Source organism: Lagenorhynchus albirostris, chromosome 7 (assembly GCF_949774975.1).
Source record: "Lagenorhynchus albirostris chromosome 7, mLagAlb1.1, whole genome shotgun sequence".
Taxonomy (NCBI): domain Eukaryota; kingdom Metazoa; phylum Chordata; class Mammalia; order Artiodactyla; family Delphinidae; genus Lagenorhynchus; species Lagenorhynchus albirostris.
The window spans coordinates 11,187,990-11,204,481 of record NC_083101.1 but is presented as its reverse complement, the minus strand read 5'-3'; the positions used below and the strand labels follow the sequence as shown (position 1 = coordinate 11,204,481).

At 52.0% G+C, this 16,492-nt stretch overlaps 1 protein-coding gene across 1 annotated transcript in view; it reads left to right on the top strand.

Moving 5' to 3' along the window:
• Positions 1 to 5,897: 5,897 nt before the first annotated feature.
• NEK6 (NIMA related kinase 6) overlaps positions 5,898 to 16,492 on the top strand; it is an 85,502-nt gene continuing 74,907 nt past the window's right edge. Inside the window, exon 1 of the mRNA XM_060154380.1 lies at positions 5,898 to 6,018. The gene's annotated coding sequence lies outside the window, so the exon portion shown is untranslated. The remainder of the gene's footprint in view (positions 6,019 to 16,492) is intronic.

Sequence of the window (16,492 nt, the reverse complement as noted above, 5' to 3'; positions counted from 1 at the left end):
GAATTTCAGGAAGGGCAGTTGGACCCCTCACTTGGCCCCCAAAGCCAGGTAGACACCTGGATGCCTGGGAGAGAAATATGGCCAGCATGGGACCCTGCTAACTCAGCTCAAAGCAGAATTCTGGACTTACCAGATGCCCCCTTAAATTGTGTTTTAGACAGACTGGTTAACCACATTAATTTTCTCATGTGTAAACTTTCGCTTCCGAACATTGACACCCATGTCACACACAGAGCCAATGAGTGGACCACACAAGGGCGTGACTCAGTGCCCGACTGAGATGATCAGTTACTTATTCACCTGGCAAGTTATTGTTTTATTTGACATGAATAACAGGGTGGCCATATCCAGGACACTTTTGAGAGTGAAAGGGGACACTACCATTGATGCTGAGACAGGAGGCATAGCCCAGAACTGTCCTGGGCACGCAAGAACCTCCAGTCACACCATGAATCTCATGTCTCCCCTGTGTCAGGCTCCGGGCAGCTGCATGAGGCCCAGGCGAATCCATCAGCACCCCTCCCCCAGGGAGGAGAGAAAAGAAGCCACAGCCAGACAGTCTCCCTCAGCTCAATATCAGGAGAGAACAGGCATCCAGAAAGCAAAGCTGGGCCAAAGTCCCAGTGCTTTGTGAGCTTATGAAAATCCTTCGGAGGCCAAAATAACATTTCCACAGTCCCCCATCTCCACATCTGATGCCAACCCTTTTACAAAGGGGCGCAGTGGTTTTGAGTGCTCCTAGCGGGGACTGACAGAGCACCCACTCCTTTGTTAATTTAGTATCAACAGTCTCTGAGTCTCAGTTTGCTCATCTGCAAAACGGGCAAATGGGCATCACTACCTCAACCTGTAGTTGAGGAGGTCAGTTAAGAGAACATACATGAAAGGCACAGTTCTTGGTGCTCATTACGAGTCAGGGTTTGAATCTGTTTGTTGAAACACCAAGCATTGGAGGTTTGGTGGCAGGACCTGCAGGGACGTAGCAACATCACTGGGTGCATCTCTGCCTCTTCCTGTCTGGATGCCCTTGAGCCAGTCCCATCTGGAATGATAATCCCCAAAGTCCCCCTCCACCACCACCTTAACTGTAGACAGTTAACTTGTGTTGTTCCCACATCCCGGGGCCTCCTGGGTGGGGGCGGTCTACCGGGTCAAGCCTCTAACAGACTCAAAGTTGGCGACTAAGGCTGCCAAAGGCTGGAGGAGATAACAGTTTAGCAGTTATCACAGGATCAGCAAAGCGTGAAAAGCTTACAGGATGATTCCCTCCGGGCAGAAGAGCGCTGACACCTTGCACTTAATGTACCATTTCTTAGGGCATCGTCTTAGCCTCCCCAGATCTTCCAGCCTAGGAGCACAGCACTTAACTCTTCACCAAGCATTTTCAGGAATACAATTTCATGTGACCACTGTCATCCTGTGATAGAGGCTGACTGTCCCCATTTTACAGATGAGCAAACTGAGGCCCAGAATGAAGAAGTGGATTGCCTGAACGCACACAGCTGAGTTTTCAAGTTTCAAAAGAACCCATGTCTGGGCTCTTTCATCCACCCAACGCATCTCTGGAGCTGAGAATAATGAAAAAGAAAAATTAGCCCCAAAGCCAAACCTCACAATGAACATGGGGGCCATTGGAGAAACTGCTCTTCTATGCCCCTCCAATGTTTTCTGTTTTTCTTGTTCCCCAATCATACCATAAGTCCCTGAGGGCAGGGACCATGGCTGAAACTTCTGTCATATCCCACAGTGCTTAGAACAGTATACAGAGAAGGTGCTTGCTAAATGTGGATTAAATGCAAATATTCTGAAATACTACACATAGAAAAGGAAATCGTTCTTTTTTTTTTTTTTTTTTTGCGGTACGCGGGCCTCTCACTGTTGTGGCCTCTCCCGCCGCGGAGCCCAGGCTCCGGATGCGCAGGCTCAGCGGCCATGGCTCACAGGCCCAGCCGCTCTGCGGCATGTGGGATCCTTCCCGACCAGGGCACGAACCCATGTCCCCTGCATCGGCAGGCAGACCCTCAACCACTGTGCCACCAGGGAAGCCCAAGGAAATAGTTCTTTATGGAGTGATAGGAAGTAGTCTCCAAGAAGTGAAGGAAACACAAGTTGTATAGCATTGTAGATCAGATGCTATCATTTGCATGAAAAAGAAGAGAAGAAAAAATACACACACGTGTATACACACACACACACACAAAGCACACTGTCTGGGAACAGAGTGTGTTTGGCAACACTCGTTCCCTCCGGAGAAAAGAAGGAGGTAGCTGGGGATTGGGGTGGAAAGGAAATTTTCACCATTTTTTTTCTGCACCTTTGAACTTTGAACTGTGGGCAACTGTGGGCATTTATTTATTCAAAAAATAAATCTTTAAAAAATTAAACTAGCTAAAAAGAAGGTTTGCTATTTTAAAAAGTCAGCCATATGATGGCATGGGAGGCAGTGATGCTTCCTGCATTCCCAGCCCTTACCAAAATGTTCAATTGGTTTTCCAGCTCGCACTGAGCAACGGGAAATCCTAAAAGGTCAAGGTCGCATTTTGCCAGTCAAGAAACTGACCCAGGGTCACACAGGGAGCAAAGGGCAGAGCTGGGGTGGAAGGGAGCCCTGACTCCAGTCCTGACTCCCTTCCCAGCCAGCTGGGTTTGCTGCTCCTGAAAATCCCCATAAACTCTTGTGAAAGTCCTTGGTCAGATACACAGACAGACATCAGGAGGTGGAGAGGAGCCCAGCAGATAAGAGGCCTCTATTTCATAAAGTAAAATCTGAATTAAATTAAATTAAAGTTTAAATTAAACTTTAATTAAATTAAAGTTTATCGAATAAACCAAGACACTTTTGAAGTGAAAAGGAGTGCTATTAATAATCACACTCAGACGATAAGAACAAACAAGAGTTCCTGGGAAAACCCAGACCATCCCCCCAAAATGCCCACCATCGGGAAGCTGGCAAGAGGACATTTGGGACAAAGGGGCTTCAAAGAACATGGTGTGATCCTAGTACTTTATGGCTCCCTCTCCCCCCACTACCACTCCCCCAAAATACTGACAACAATATAAGCTTTTGGTAAACCCGGGTCCAAACCAGCTTCCTTCTCTGAGCCTCAGCTTCTTTATCTGTAAAACAGAAATCCTGACCCCCACCTCGAGCGATGCTGGGAAAATGCAGAGCCCGGCATGGAGAAGGTGCCCAGCAAGAGTAGTTTCTCTTCCCCTAATGCAGAGAGATAATGAAACGACACAGGCTTAATCCTGAAACCCTTGGGGGTGAACAGAGAGCCTTTCTCCTAGACAAGATTCACAAATGCCGTGGGAGGGAGTGTCAGGCACTGTGTGTGGGGAGATGTTGATTCTAATTCTGGGACTCGTTTTGCAAAGCACCTCTTAACAGTGACTCATTTGGGGACTCACAGAAAAATGCTTTGCGTTAAAAACAAAAGTTGAGTGGGGCTCAGGTTGCATTGTACCATTTCTCTCTACCTACCCCTGCCATGGCCAGGGTAGTGAGGGTAGTGCAGGGCACTTGGAGGGTCTCTGGGCAGAGTTTAACCTGATTTTCCCCCCAGCATGTCACCAGGGGCTGAGACCAGGCCAGAGGGAAGTAAGTAGGAGGTGAGGAAGAGGAAGGCCAGGAAAACAGGGTGGGGATGACTCCCCCGCAACCCCTCAGGTCCTGCTGCTGCACCCTCCTGTCTCTAGAAGCCTACAGCAGATGCCCTAGGCCCTCCTGTTCCTGAATTATAGTCCCAGAGGGAGGGAAGGGGGCGGCCAGGACTTCTTCAGTCCCCTAACACTCAGCAGCAGCCAACAGCTGGCCTGCAGCCAGACCCATCTCTGCTGTTGGTGGTTGGCTGTGTGACCTGTGGCACACTTCTTGACCTCTCTGAGCCTCCGTTTCCTAAATGGCAAATGAGGACACTGGGAGTACCTGTTACAGGGGCTCTGTGAGGCTGGGAACAGGCTTTACAAATGGTAGATTCTTATACAGACATGCGTGGGGGTCCCAGTGCTGCTTTCCTCGGTGGTCAGGTGCTGCTCCCAAAGTTTCCTTCAAAGAGGAATTTCAGGTTCTTGCTCTGTAGTGTACTAGGATGGTTCTTGGAGCACGAACCTGTCCTATACACAGAGGACCTCTTCCCTCACTCCCTCATACAGCCCTCTGTTCAAATGTCACCTCATCAGAGAGGCCTTCTCCCAGCCCTCTCTATGAAAAAGCACCCCTGGGGGGCTTTCCTCCTCCCTCCTTGCTTTATTTTCTCCATCAAACCTATTTTCCTTGCCATGCCAGATACTTCTCTTTTCCCCCACCTCCCACCCCCAGATTGAAGCCCCAAGAGAGTCTGGGCTGTATTTTGTTCATGACTGTAACCCAGTGCCTAGAATAGCATCTGACCCATAGAAGGTGCTGTATGTGTCGAGTGAATGAATGAATGAATGAATGAATGTTTCCTGCAGGAATATAGTCAATATCACTCACCTACTAGTAAGACTGCCACACAATCTCAGAACTTCTATTACTTCCTCTTGTTTTCTGCAATGCTTATTTTTTACATTTAACTGTTCAATCTATCTGGCATTTATTGTGAAGTATATCATGTGAGGTGAGGCTGTAATCAGATCCCCAACTAACGGCTAACCAATTTGCAAAATGATCCATTTCATCCCTGTCGCTTTGTAGAAGGGCTGGCTTCTACAAAGATGGGCTGCTGCCCCGTCTGCCCCTTCTTGTATCAGCAGCACAGAACCCTACTGTTCACATCCTAAATTAAGCACACAGGCACAGGAATCAGATCATCTGTGGTCCAGTTTCTAGCTCAACCACTTACCAGCTGGGTGACTTTGGGCAAGAGAATTTGTTACTCTAAGCTTCAGTTCTAGGCCTCATTTACCCCATCTGTAAAATGGGCACGAAAGCAGCATAAAGTCTCCTTCAAATAATGGCTGTGGGACTGAACAGCACCAGGCAGGCAGAGTGTGCAGCCGTGAGCCTGGCACACAGTGGGTGTTCAGTTGGTGTCATCATTGTCAGACATCCGAGCCAGCTGAAACATGTCCATTCACTGGGCAAACAGGCCCAGTGGGTATCCCCCTGTGCCCAGCACGGTGACCAAGCTGGACAGCTGGCAGGCAGCCAGCGTCAGTCCCTGGTTCCTGCCCTCCTGCGGGACACAGCACAGTTTTGCATGTAGAGGAAAAGCAGCGAGTGTGGAAACGGGAACTGTCTGGGCCAGGAGCGTCCCCTTTTGGGGGGTGGGGTCCCCCTAGGAAGTGAAGCAGGGAGCTGAGCTGCTGCCTTTGGGCCCCCATACAGACTCTGTCTCCTTCGAGGGGGTGTTAAGCATTCATTAGCAGAGTCTTACTTCTTCCAGAAACCTCTGCACGTTGATTCTTACTGGTCTTGGGGTGTACAGGAAGTGGGGAGCTCCAGATGAGGAGACGTTGGCCCTCTGAGGGCAGAGAGCAGTGCCTTCACCACAGCGAGATACCCTTGGAGCCTACTTCAGTGCCCGCATTCAGGCGCAAAAAAAGCGCTTGTTGATTAACCGATTTTAGTATCTCCTGGGTTGTGACGGAGCAAAGTTAGGTGATGGGTATGCAAAGATGCGTGGGAGGGGTCCACGGGGTTGACTGACTGCAGACCCGAAGTGTCTAGAGCCCGAGAAGAAGGGGAGATGCTGGACCTGACTCGCTGTGTGATCTGGGCCTCAGTTTCCCCAGCTTTGAAATGGGGAGGGGGTCCTCGGCTAAGTGGGCTTGGGAGAGTGAGGGGATCCGGCCTCGGTGAGGGAGCCGCCCGGGCGCCCCCCAAGCCTGCGTGGCGGCAGCGCGCACGAGCGCAGGGGGCGGCGCGGCCCCGCGGCGGGGAGGGGCGGGAGCGCGCGCGCGGGCCCGCGCAGGCGGCGGCGGAACCCAGCGGACGAGCGTGCAGCTGCGGCGCCGCCAACTCGTGTGGGACCCACCGCTCCCGCCGACCGTGCGCCGGTCCTCCCTACGGCAGCCGAGCCCGCCCGCGAGCCGGTGAGCGGCCTGGGGCCGGGGCCCGACCGGATCGGGCCGGCGCGGGCCGGGGAAGGGGCGGAGGCCGGGCCGCGGGGCAGCCACCCACTCTCGGGCCGAGCGGGGCGCGCGTGCCCGCGCACGCGCCCGAGGCTCCGCGGGGGACAGCGGGCGAGTGTGCATGCGGGAGGTCGGGACGCGCGTGAGCGTGCGTGTCTGAGTGTGTCCCCGGCCGTGCGTCCGAGCGTGCGTGGGCGGCGTGTCCATCTGTCCCTCCTGGTGTGTTCGCAGGAGTGCGCGCGTGCCTGTGGCCGAGTTGGTGCGTGTGCACCTCGGAGCGTCGGCGTGGTGGGGTGGTGGAGTTTGGTGTGAGTGAGTGCGGGGCAAGCGGGCATGGCTCCCGCTTAGGCATTTATTGAGTGTTTACTATGCGCCAGGCGCTTCGTGTGGGATCTCATTTTTGTGACCGAGAATGTGTGGATTCTGGGTGTATGTGTGAGCGCGCACACGTGGGAGCGTTCACAAGTGATTTGTGTGTGTATTTATGAGCCCTTGAGGGCAAAAGTGTACCTATGTGGATATGAGTGTGTAATTTGTGTACAGGAGCATGCGAGTATGTTTGCTGTGGAGGCTGAGGGCCCCCCTTTGCGCCCACCAGGCCTACTGCGTGATGTTCCCGCCGCTGGCCCGGATGTCAGGGGAACCCGTGGAGAGAAGCAGGCCTGGTGTGGGCACCCCGTGGGTGCTGGGTTTTCTTTGGTGAATGAGAGGCCAGAGGTCAGATCGCAGAGCCCCGCCGGGCCTGGGCAGGACCACTGGCAGGACCCTCCAAGGGGCTCCAGACTGGGCTAGGGCTGCGCTGGGCCTGGTGGAGCCTCTTGGCCTGGCACTGGAGGACCTGTATTCAGTTTTCCCAAAAACTCTTCTGTGTCCCCTGGCTTTGTTCTTGCCCCTCTCTGGCTCTGGTGAATTTTAACCCTTTCCCCAGGCCCAGGGAGGGGCTGACCCTGGGGAGACCAGGGGTCCGGGGACACTTGTCTGTGTATCTGGGGGTGTCTCTCTGCCTGCCTAAGTAGATAGATATTCATCTGATTTACTTGTATCGAGCCTGGGCTCCAAGTGTGAGCCCCCAAGACGGTAACAAATTGATCACAGCAGGCTTTGGACACTGTCTTCCGAGGTCTGTCCTTGATGTTTTAACTGACAGTTTTTGGTGTGCTTTATAAATGTTGAAAATCTCTGCAGTCGAAAGTCTTAATTGCTTTAAGGCAAACTTTTGAATCTCTGGAGCTCCCTAGTTCCTCTGGATTGTCAAAATCTGGCTTGCCTTTCTGAGGGGAACATGTCGTCTTAGGAGCTCAGTGTGTGCGCAGGCAAACCTTGGAGGGACATTTTAAAAACTGTGGCGTTAATGGAAGAAGAATTTCATTGAAAGGGCTGCAGAGCCGGCTGAAAACGCCTGTTCCCCACGCAGCAGCTTACTGAGTGAACTCTGGATGTCTTCTTTTAGCAAACAAAACCTGGAAGGAAACAAAAAAGACCCACATTCTTTTTCTTTTTTGTCCTAAAAAATGAAAAAAAAAACCCCAAACCCACCTCTGGGTGTGCTGGAAATGCTGCCTCCCCTCCCCCAGCAAGGCCAGGCCCTCCCTCAGTCCCCCACCCCCAAATAAAATATGCCTGTGGGGAGCTGTGGATGAGTCACTCCCTGGCAGAGAGCCCCACGGGCAAACATTTGGGAAGGTTCTTGCCTAACTTCCCAGAAGAAAGGCCCAGGATTTAAAATGGTCCCTGCGGTTTGTCAGCCTCTGCCGTCCCGTCTGCTTCGGAAATGACTAAAAAGTAGTTTCTACCTCCGCAAACTAAAGTCCCCGACGTAAGCAGCGGCCCAGGTTGGTCTGGGTAGAGGGCCGTTCAGGGTTCAAGAAACGGAGCTCCTGGCTTTGCCAGATGGGACTTGTGGAGGCTTCAAGCAAGGAAGGAGCGGGGGAAGGGAATTCACATTTATGCAGCACCCACTGTGTGCCGGGCACTGTTCTGGGCGCCACAATCCTCCCAAACGTCAGGCTGTGGAGCGTGGCTTCTGGTTTTATACGCACAAGGAAATTGAGGCTCAGAGAGTTCGAGCAGTGTCCTGGGACCACAGAGAGGAGGTGGCAGCAGAATCCTATCACCTGCCTGACTTCAAGCCCATCCTCTTTCCATTGCACCAGGATCTGCCTTCTGAAGGGGCACAGACTGGGTGCTGGGTGCTTTAAACGTACATACACTTAGTTAGTTTTCACTGTGAGGTAGGGGTTATTATCTCCATCTTACAGATGAGAAAAATGAGGCTCAGCGCTGAAATGTGCACAATTTTATGAAAGTTATGCACCCTGGCTAGTGGCCGCCATTCATGGAGGGTATTCCATGTGCCAGGCGCGGTACTAAAAGCTTTAATTGCCTTATTTCACTCAGTCCACTCACCAACATCATGAGATGGGAACGATCATGATGCCCGTTTTACAGGTGAGGGCACTAGGGCACAGAGAGATTAAATCATGTGCTGGAGATCACGTGATGATATACGGTTGATCTTGGATTTGAACCCAGGCGTGACTGGGCAGAGCCCATAGTCTCTCCACCGAACCTGGAAGGTCACAGTGGCTGTGCACCATGTGTCTGGCCCAGTGCGAACGTTCGGGGTTGTTATCCTGATCTTACAGAGAGGAAGATGAAGTTAAGTCACTTGGGCAGGGTCGTAAACTGGCAAATGGCAAAGTCAGGATCCAAACCCACATCTCTGATTCCGGAGTTGAAGTTCTTAACTTTAAACCAGGTCTGTCTGCCTTTGTCCTGCTGTGGATTAAGACACGCTGGGTTCTTTGCTGTGCTCCAGACTTCTGGGAGAGGTCTTCCTGAAGGCACTGCCATCCTTCCTCGTCCACACTTGCCCCTCTGGTGCAGAGGAGCCAGAGCTGTCAGATAGAAAGGGCCACAGTTCACATTTTTTCTTTCCTCTCAAAGTGCCAAAAATTGGTTTCAGAAGGGAAGTGTCAAAAACAGTTGTCAAAAAGAGAAGACTATTCCCTTCCCCTTCTTGGGTCAGACCGAGCCAGGGAGGTAGAGGGTGGAGAGTGGAGGGCCCTGGTGAGTCATCCGAGATTGAATACGGGTTGGCACCTCCAGGCTTGTGTGGGGTGGAAGCAACCTAGGACACTGCCCTCAGGAAGAGCCCGGCGTCCTGACCCCTGATGATGGCGAGTTACCCCCACGGGGCCGGACTCTCAATTCTGAATATCTGACGACAGCATCATTTCTACGTAGGCTTCTTGTCACTTCCTTACCATTTCAGTCCCGTGCCTGTCTCTCTTCCCCGTTCATTTTCATTTCCATCACGGTTTATGCTACACTGTACTGGAAAGGAATGTTGTGTGCGAAGACCTGTGTGGTTTTGGGTGTGGGGTGCTCCTGCGAGCGTCCTTTGGTGTTGAAAAGATAAAGGTGTTTCTCTCCCTTGCAAGTATGTTCTGCAAATTGATGAACATTTGCAAATTGCTTTGAGATGCGTTAATTTAAGGTGTGAAATAATAGATCTTGTGCGAAGGCCCAGCCGCATTTCTGGCATTGATGGATTTCTCTCCCGTCTGGCCTGTGATTTGGGGAGGTAAAAATAGTCCTTGTTTCTACATTTTTATCTCTCTCTCCCTCTCTCTCTCTTTTTTTTTTTTTTTTTTTTTTTTTTTTTGCTGACATCATTCTTAGGAAACTGTTTTGCCCATGGGCCCTCCTTGGCCATCGCCTCAGATGGTGGTCAGAACTTGGAGCTCTGGGGAAAGGGTGCTTGTGGAGTGAGGGGTTGTCTGGGTGGTCTGGGCACCCTTGGGTGTCTGTGAATTTGCTTTGAAAGGTGAAGGATGGCCACGCTTGGCCAAAGACCCTCGGTGGCTTTGGGTAGTTGCCTATTTTCTCACTTCTGATTCTTGGGCAGTGACAAGATAGCCTTTTGGGAAAATGTTAACTTAAAGAGAAAAAAAGCAGGCCAGTGGCTTCATCCATCCCTATCTGAGCTGGGTGGCATACGCACAGCCCCTTCCTTTGGCCCAAACTGAAATAGACCAACGGCCTCCTCAGACAGGAGCTGACATTGGGGCAAATCAGTTGGTGGTGTAATTTCCTGTGACGTTTAATTCGGGAACTTGAACTTGGAGAGTGATCTAGCGTTTTGACATCTGTCCCTCTAACAAGACTTACTTGTGTGGAAACAAACCCTCATACATAACCTCTGCCGTTGTCTCCAATTCTGGATTTTTCCACAGACAACTTCTCGGGTGGTCTGGTGGCAAAGGCCGGGTCTTCTAGCCAGGTCTTCTCAGCATGTACCAGCAGGATCACTGCACCCCAAACCCGACTCAACACTGTAGCTGGCTCTGTTTTGGGGGGTGAGGGGGGCTGGATGAGGGGCCTACAGAATTGAAAGGTGGCCAGCTGGGATCTGAAACGCATTCAGTTCCAACGGCCTTGATCCATGTGGAGCCAGTCTTTCTTTCTCTTAGACATCTGCATGATGGTGACCTCACAGAAAAGAAAAAGGGGCTTTATGTAAGAATTCCTTAGAGTGTGAAGGAATTCCGACAAGGGAAGGGGGAGGGAGGCTGCCACTGAGAGCCTGCAGGGCCTGCGTTTCCCGGAGTTGTTTAACCCTCACACTTCAAAATTAGGCTGGGGGAGGGGGCAGTGCTCTATCCTAGTGAATGGAGAGCCGAGAGCTGTTTAAGGAGAATGTTCCGAGGTCCCTGAGTTGTAGTTGAGGCCATGGGGTTTAGTCCCTCAGACCCATTCTCACAGCAAGTGGGCAGTGGAGGTGGAATTTGTACTCGACCCCTTTCCCCAAGGCCTGCCCTCTCTTGTTCCTTATTGTCCCCAAAGTCTTTGAAATTGGGGATTGTCAGGAAGAGACCTGCAAAGGGACAGTTACCATGCAAACCACCCTCAGCTCTGATCAGTCCAAGCTACAGGTGAGGAATTCGGCAGGCTCGCCATCCAGAGAAGAGCTGCACGCCCATTTTACAGGACGGAAACTGAGGCCCAGAGGGGGAAGGCACTCACCCACAATCCAAATGAGTGAGGTGCGAGGCCCAGACCTGCCGCTTGTGAAATAGTCCTTCACCTCTGGGAGCCTGTTTCCTCATCCAGAAGACAGGAGCAGTATTAAGACCTCATAAAGTGCGAGGGAAGAACTAAATAAAATAATGCATACAAAACGCTCAGCACGTGGGTGCTTGGTGAGAGACTACGAACTATTTAATTACCGAGGACGCGCCCAGGGTCACAGGGCCGGGAAGGTCATCTCTTTGTCAGCAGCATTTTCAGTGCCCCTGTATCTTGAGGCCCGAAACAAGGTTAAAAGGGGGTGTTGGGGGCCCCTCCAGGTAGGTGCCACTGAAGCACTTTTCGATGACCATGACCCTCAAAATAGAGTGGAGGAGACAATGACAATTTGGCAGGATTGGAAAGAGGCAGGATTTTTTTTTTTAAATAAATTTATTTATTTGTTTTTGGCTGCATTGGGTCTTCATTGCTGCTCGCGGGCATCCTCCAGCTGCAGCAAGCGGGAGCTACTCTTCGTTGTGGAGCACGGGCTCTAGGCGCGCGGGCTTCCGTAGTTGTGGCACGCGGGCTCAGTAGTCGCGGCGCACGGGCTTAGTGGCTCCACGGCATGTGGGATCTTTCCAGACCAGGGCTCGAACCTGTGTCCCTTTCATTGGCAGGGCAATTCTTAACCACTGCGCCACCAGGGAAGTCCCAAGAGGCAAGATTTAAATGTCAGGGTAGCCCTGGGCATCTCAGGGAAATGTTTAGAGATCAGTATTTTGCTTTCCTGTCTACCCTGCCCCCCCGCCAGCCCCACGGAGAGGAAAGTGAGCCTTTGGTGCGTCGTCTTGGAGTTGAAGGATCTCGGGAGGCCCCGAGAGCTGTGTCAGCCACGGTGTGTTATTAAGCAAGGCAGATGTTTTGTTAATTATTTACACAGCACTGGCCCCATCAGAGGTCTGTGCTGACGGAGCGGCTGTGGCAGACCTGGGCCGGGGGCAGGCAGTTCTTGGTTGGAAGTGAGCAGGTGGCCCTCTGCACCAACAGGGTCGTCACAGAGAGTCTGCACAGCGAGGGCTGAGGGAGACTGTGCGTGTTTGGCGCCCCCTAAGCTACTGGGGCTCCCTCAGGCTGGCTTGTCTTCCCCGAGGGAGAGGAGTGACCTTTGTCCCCCGGGACTGGCTGCCCTCGTGAGGTAGCTTCTGTGGGCTTTTGGCCAGCTCTTCACATCTGAGACCCCCACCTTGGTGTGTGTGGTGAGGGGAGAGCATCGGCGGGCTCTGGAGATCTTTGAATCCAGCTCCTCCCCAGCGGTCAGCTCAGGCTAGGGCTTCATGTGGGCCCAGCCTCTACTTCCTCATCTGGCAAGTGGGCCAGTAACGCCAGGCTCAAGGCCCTTGATTCTCGGGCACCGTTTGGGATGATTTGCCTTAGAAACCCAAGTTTAGGATTAGAACTCTGAAAAGAAAGGGTCTGGGATCAGAGCCTTCCCTGAAAGGCCACTAAGGATGGGGGATGTCAGCTCCCCGAAGGGGGAGGGGAAGAGATAAACCTACCGTCTTCAGCCTCGGCCCTTCTCCTCCTTCCTGTTTTATATAAGGAGGTTTTGCTCAGGTGTCATTTTAAGAAAGGTTCTTATACGAAATGTTCAGAATCTATAAACCCTTAGAGACAGAAAGGAGGTTGGTGGTTATCGGGGGTGTGGGGGAGGGGAGAATGGGGAGAAACTGCTTAAGGGGTACAGGGTTTCCTTCTGGGACGATGGAAATGTTTTGGAACCAGGTAGAGGTTGTGGTTCCACAACATTGGGAATGTACTAATGCCCCTTAATTTTTACTTTAAAATGGTTAATTTTATTTGGAAAAAAAATTTTTATAAGAAAAGTTTCTGGGCTTCCCTGGTGGTGCACTGGTTAGGAACCCGCCTGCCAATGCAGCAGACACACGTTCGAGCCCTGGTCCAGGAAGATCCCACATGCCGCGGAGCAACTAAGCCCGTGCTCCACAACTACTGAGCCCGCGCTCTAGAGCCCACGAGCCACAACTACTGAAGCCAGCGCGTGTAGAGCCCGTGCTCCTCAACAAGAGAAGCCACTGCAATGAGAAGCCCGTGCACCGCAACAAAGAGTAGCCCCCGCTCACCGCAACTAGGGAAAGCCCGCGCACAGCAAGGAAGACCCAACACAGCCAAAAATAAAAAAGAAATTTAAAAAAAAAAGAAAAGTTTCTGATGCTTAAATATAGAAGCTTAAAAGCCTCCCATTTTACAGATAGGGAGAATGAGGCCCACAGAAAGATTGTGACCAGCCTAAGGTCTCCCACGCAGGCTGCGGCTGTTCCGTGGCTGAAATCAGATCGTTCTCCCAACTTTCAGGCCAAGGCTTGGGTTCGTGGCACCTGGGCCCAGAATGTGGGCGAACAGTTCAGTGCGGAAACACAGACCCTTCACTGTTGCTTGGGTTAAGTGGACTCCATTTTGTTAAGCAGATATGCCCTTGCTGGCTGCTATGTGGTCATCTGTCCGCTCATTCACTCAAGAAACGTCCTGACGTTCTGAGTCAGGCGTTATGCTGGGAGCTGGCACCGAGACCCTCTAATGGTCCCACCCACCGCCTGTAGCTGCAGAAGTTGTGTCATGACCCCGTGGTAGGTGCTTGTGAACAGTTTACAGCAGGCACCCTTTGGGATTCACTCTCTGGGGAAGCGGGAGGGCTTCCAGGAGGGAGGGACTCCCCAGCCTTGAGGGAGACGTGAGATTTGCCAGGCAAGGTGCTGGAGGCCTGGAGGCCTGAGAAGGCTGGGGTGAAGGGCAGGTAGCCCACAGCGTGAGTGGGTAGGTGGGGCCGCGGGATGGGAAGCTGGGAGCCAGACTGCGGTCCTGTGCTGCAGGCAGACCCCAAGCAGTGCGAAGCCAGGAACTTCCTACCACTTTCTCAGCCTTTGGACCCTTCAATAGAGCCTTTGTACCAGGCGCTCACCACATGTTACATTCTGTTCTAACCCTTTACGTGGATTAACTCACTTCATCCTCCTGCAGTTCTGTGACACAGGTACCATTATGCCCATTTAATGGACAGAGAAACAGACATAAAGAAGCCTTAGTGTTGTGAGAAACCTGTGTCCTGGGGTCTGGTCTGAAGGCTGCCCTCTGGAAGTGCCCGTTGTGTGGGCTGTCGTTGGTGGCCAGGCCAGGCCGAGGGCCTCCTAGGCAGCTGGGAAGAAAAATATGAACCAAGGGGGCAAATAGTGGGAGAGGAGGCTGCCAAGGCCCCCCAGGATCTGTGAGCTTTGGTCTTTATTGCAAGAGCAGTGGGGCCCCTGCTACTTCGCAGCCTTACTTTTCAGCAGTCTCCCCCTCACTCACTCCGCCCCAGCCTCCTTACCTTTCCTCAAACATGCCAAGCGTACTCCCACCTCAGGGCCTTTGTACTTGCTGTTCCCTGAAATCCTTTTCCTCCTAATCTTCCCATGACTTGTTCCTAGCCTTCATAGGGACACCGCAAAAGTCACTTCTCCAAAGAGCCCCCACCATCCCCACTCTGTCAAAATTAATCCCACGTCCTTCACTCCCCATTCCCTGGCCCGGCTTTATTTTTCTTCAGGGCCCTTATCCATCCCTGACGTCGTGCGTTTGTTATCTGCCTCCCAGACTGGAATGTGAGCTCCATGAGGGTAAGAGTTGGTCTGTGGACCACAGCTCTACCTCAGTGTCCAGTACCGTGCCTGGCACACAGGTGCTCGATTAATAGTTGCTGAATGGATGGAAAGTTTTAAGTGGGTAAGTGACAGGATCCTTGAAGAATGTTTCTGTGGACTTACTGAAGCTGGTGGCAAACTCGACTGGCTGCAAGCACCCCCTCTTCATTCCTCCCAGTGGCCAGCAAAAGGCTGAGCTGTGCCCGATGGACCCTCCCCTGTGCAGAGAAGGTTTCTGAGAGAAAGACTTGTCCTGGATTATTCCAAGTAGGAGGAACCTAAACACGGAGGTTACCTCCCAGAGTTACAGGGGTCTCCCTCCTTTGCCCCTTTTCTGCAGAGGTGCCTCCTGAAGTCTGTAGAGGGGGGGCTTTGGGTAGGAGTTGGTGGGCGCCATGTCTTAAAGCTGCATTGTCTATAAACCACGCTTATTTTTTTAGAGGGCATATCTTTGGGGGGGTTGCTCAGGGAAGGGGAAGGGGTTAAGTCTCCCACGCCACCTCTGGGCACAGACATTTGCTAGGCAGCAAATGAACAAGAGCCCAGATTCTGCCCCAGCCCAGAAAACAGGGAATCCTGGGTTGAAAGAGGAAACGATTCCCTAGCTGGTGTGGCCTTGGTGGACCACCAGGGTGGATGCCCAGGTGGCAGGACCACTGGGCAGCACATGGCAGACAGACAGGGAGCCCACCCCGTGCATTTGGCGGGTCCAGCCAAGTCCAGCCGGATTTAGTTACACCGGGATCTCAAGCATGGACTTGGCGTGCCTGACTCAGTGCGTGTGCATTTCCTTTGTTCGTCTCCCTCAGGAATTTTAGTGGCCTTTTGTGTTTGTTTTAAATGCCAGCCTCAGCCAACCCAAGAGGAAATGAAGACTGGATTTTTATGCAGAGGCTGGGGACAAAGGTGGGGCATGCCAGCTCTTGATGGTGACAGCATGGCATTTGGGGAACACACAAAGAAAATACTTTTACTCCAAGCTAATAACTTTAATTTGCGAATACTTTTGTGACCTCCCAGGACGTCAGATGTCGATCATCTCTAGGTTGGACACATGATGACCACTGTTTCCAAACACCCAAAACAGCAGTGGTCTGTAAAAGCATTTTAGTGACATTTGGGGACAGGAGAGACAGTTTTGGAAGAAGCTCTTTCGTCGCTGGTGTGTGAGAAGTTCCTGGATGCTCGAATGGCTTAGGGGGTGGCATCTTTGAAACTGCATAGTACTGAAAATTCCAGGACATATGGTCACTGTGATGTGCTAATGTTAGCATTCGAGGTATTTAATTACCCAGGAAAACCCCTTTGCCTACCCACTACGGGTGACTGGAGAGCCTTTGTTTCTCTGGAGGAGGGTCTTACACAGTATAATTCCGACCAGCAGACATGACCAGAGTCATTATCCCGCATTCATTTATTAGCTAATTAAGTGATTTATCTGGTCACGCGTTTATTCCTTCAATTGCCGTTCATCCGGCAACATTCACTGGATCCCACTCCAGGCCAGGCCTGGTGCTGGGCAGTGGGGATGGAATGAAACAGGGGAGCAAATGTGACTGAATCCCTGCTGGACGCCAGCCCATTGGGTGGTGCTGTGGGCTGCAGGTGAATTGACTTGTTTTCCAGTAGACGTTTAAGAGCACCTACTATGCGCACATCTATGGCGATACAGAAAGGAAAATGACAGAGCCCAAGTGATCTGAACTGTTGCCCCGTCTTACGGGGTT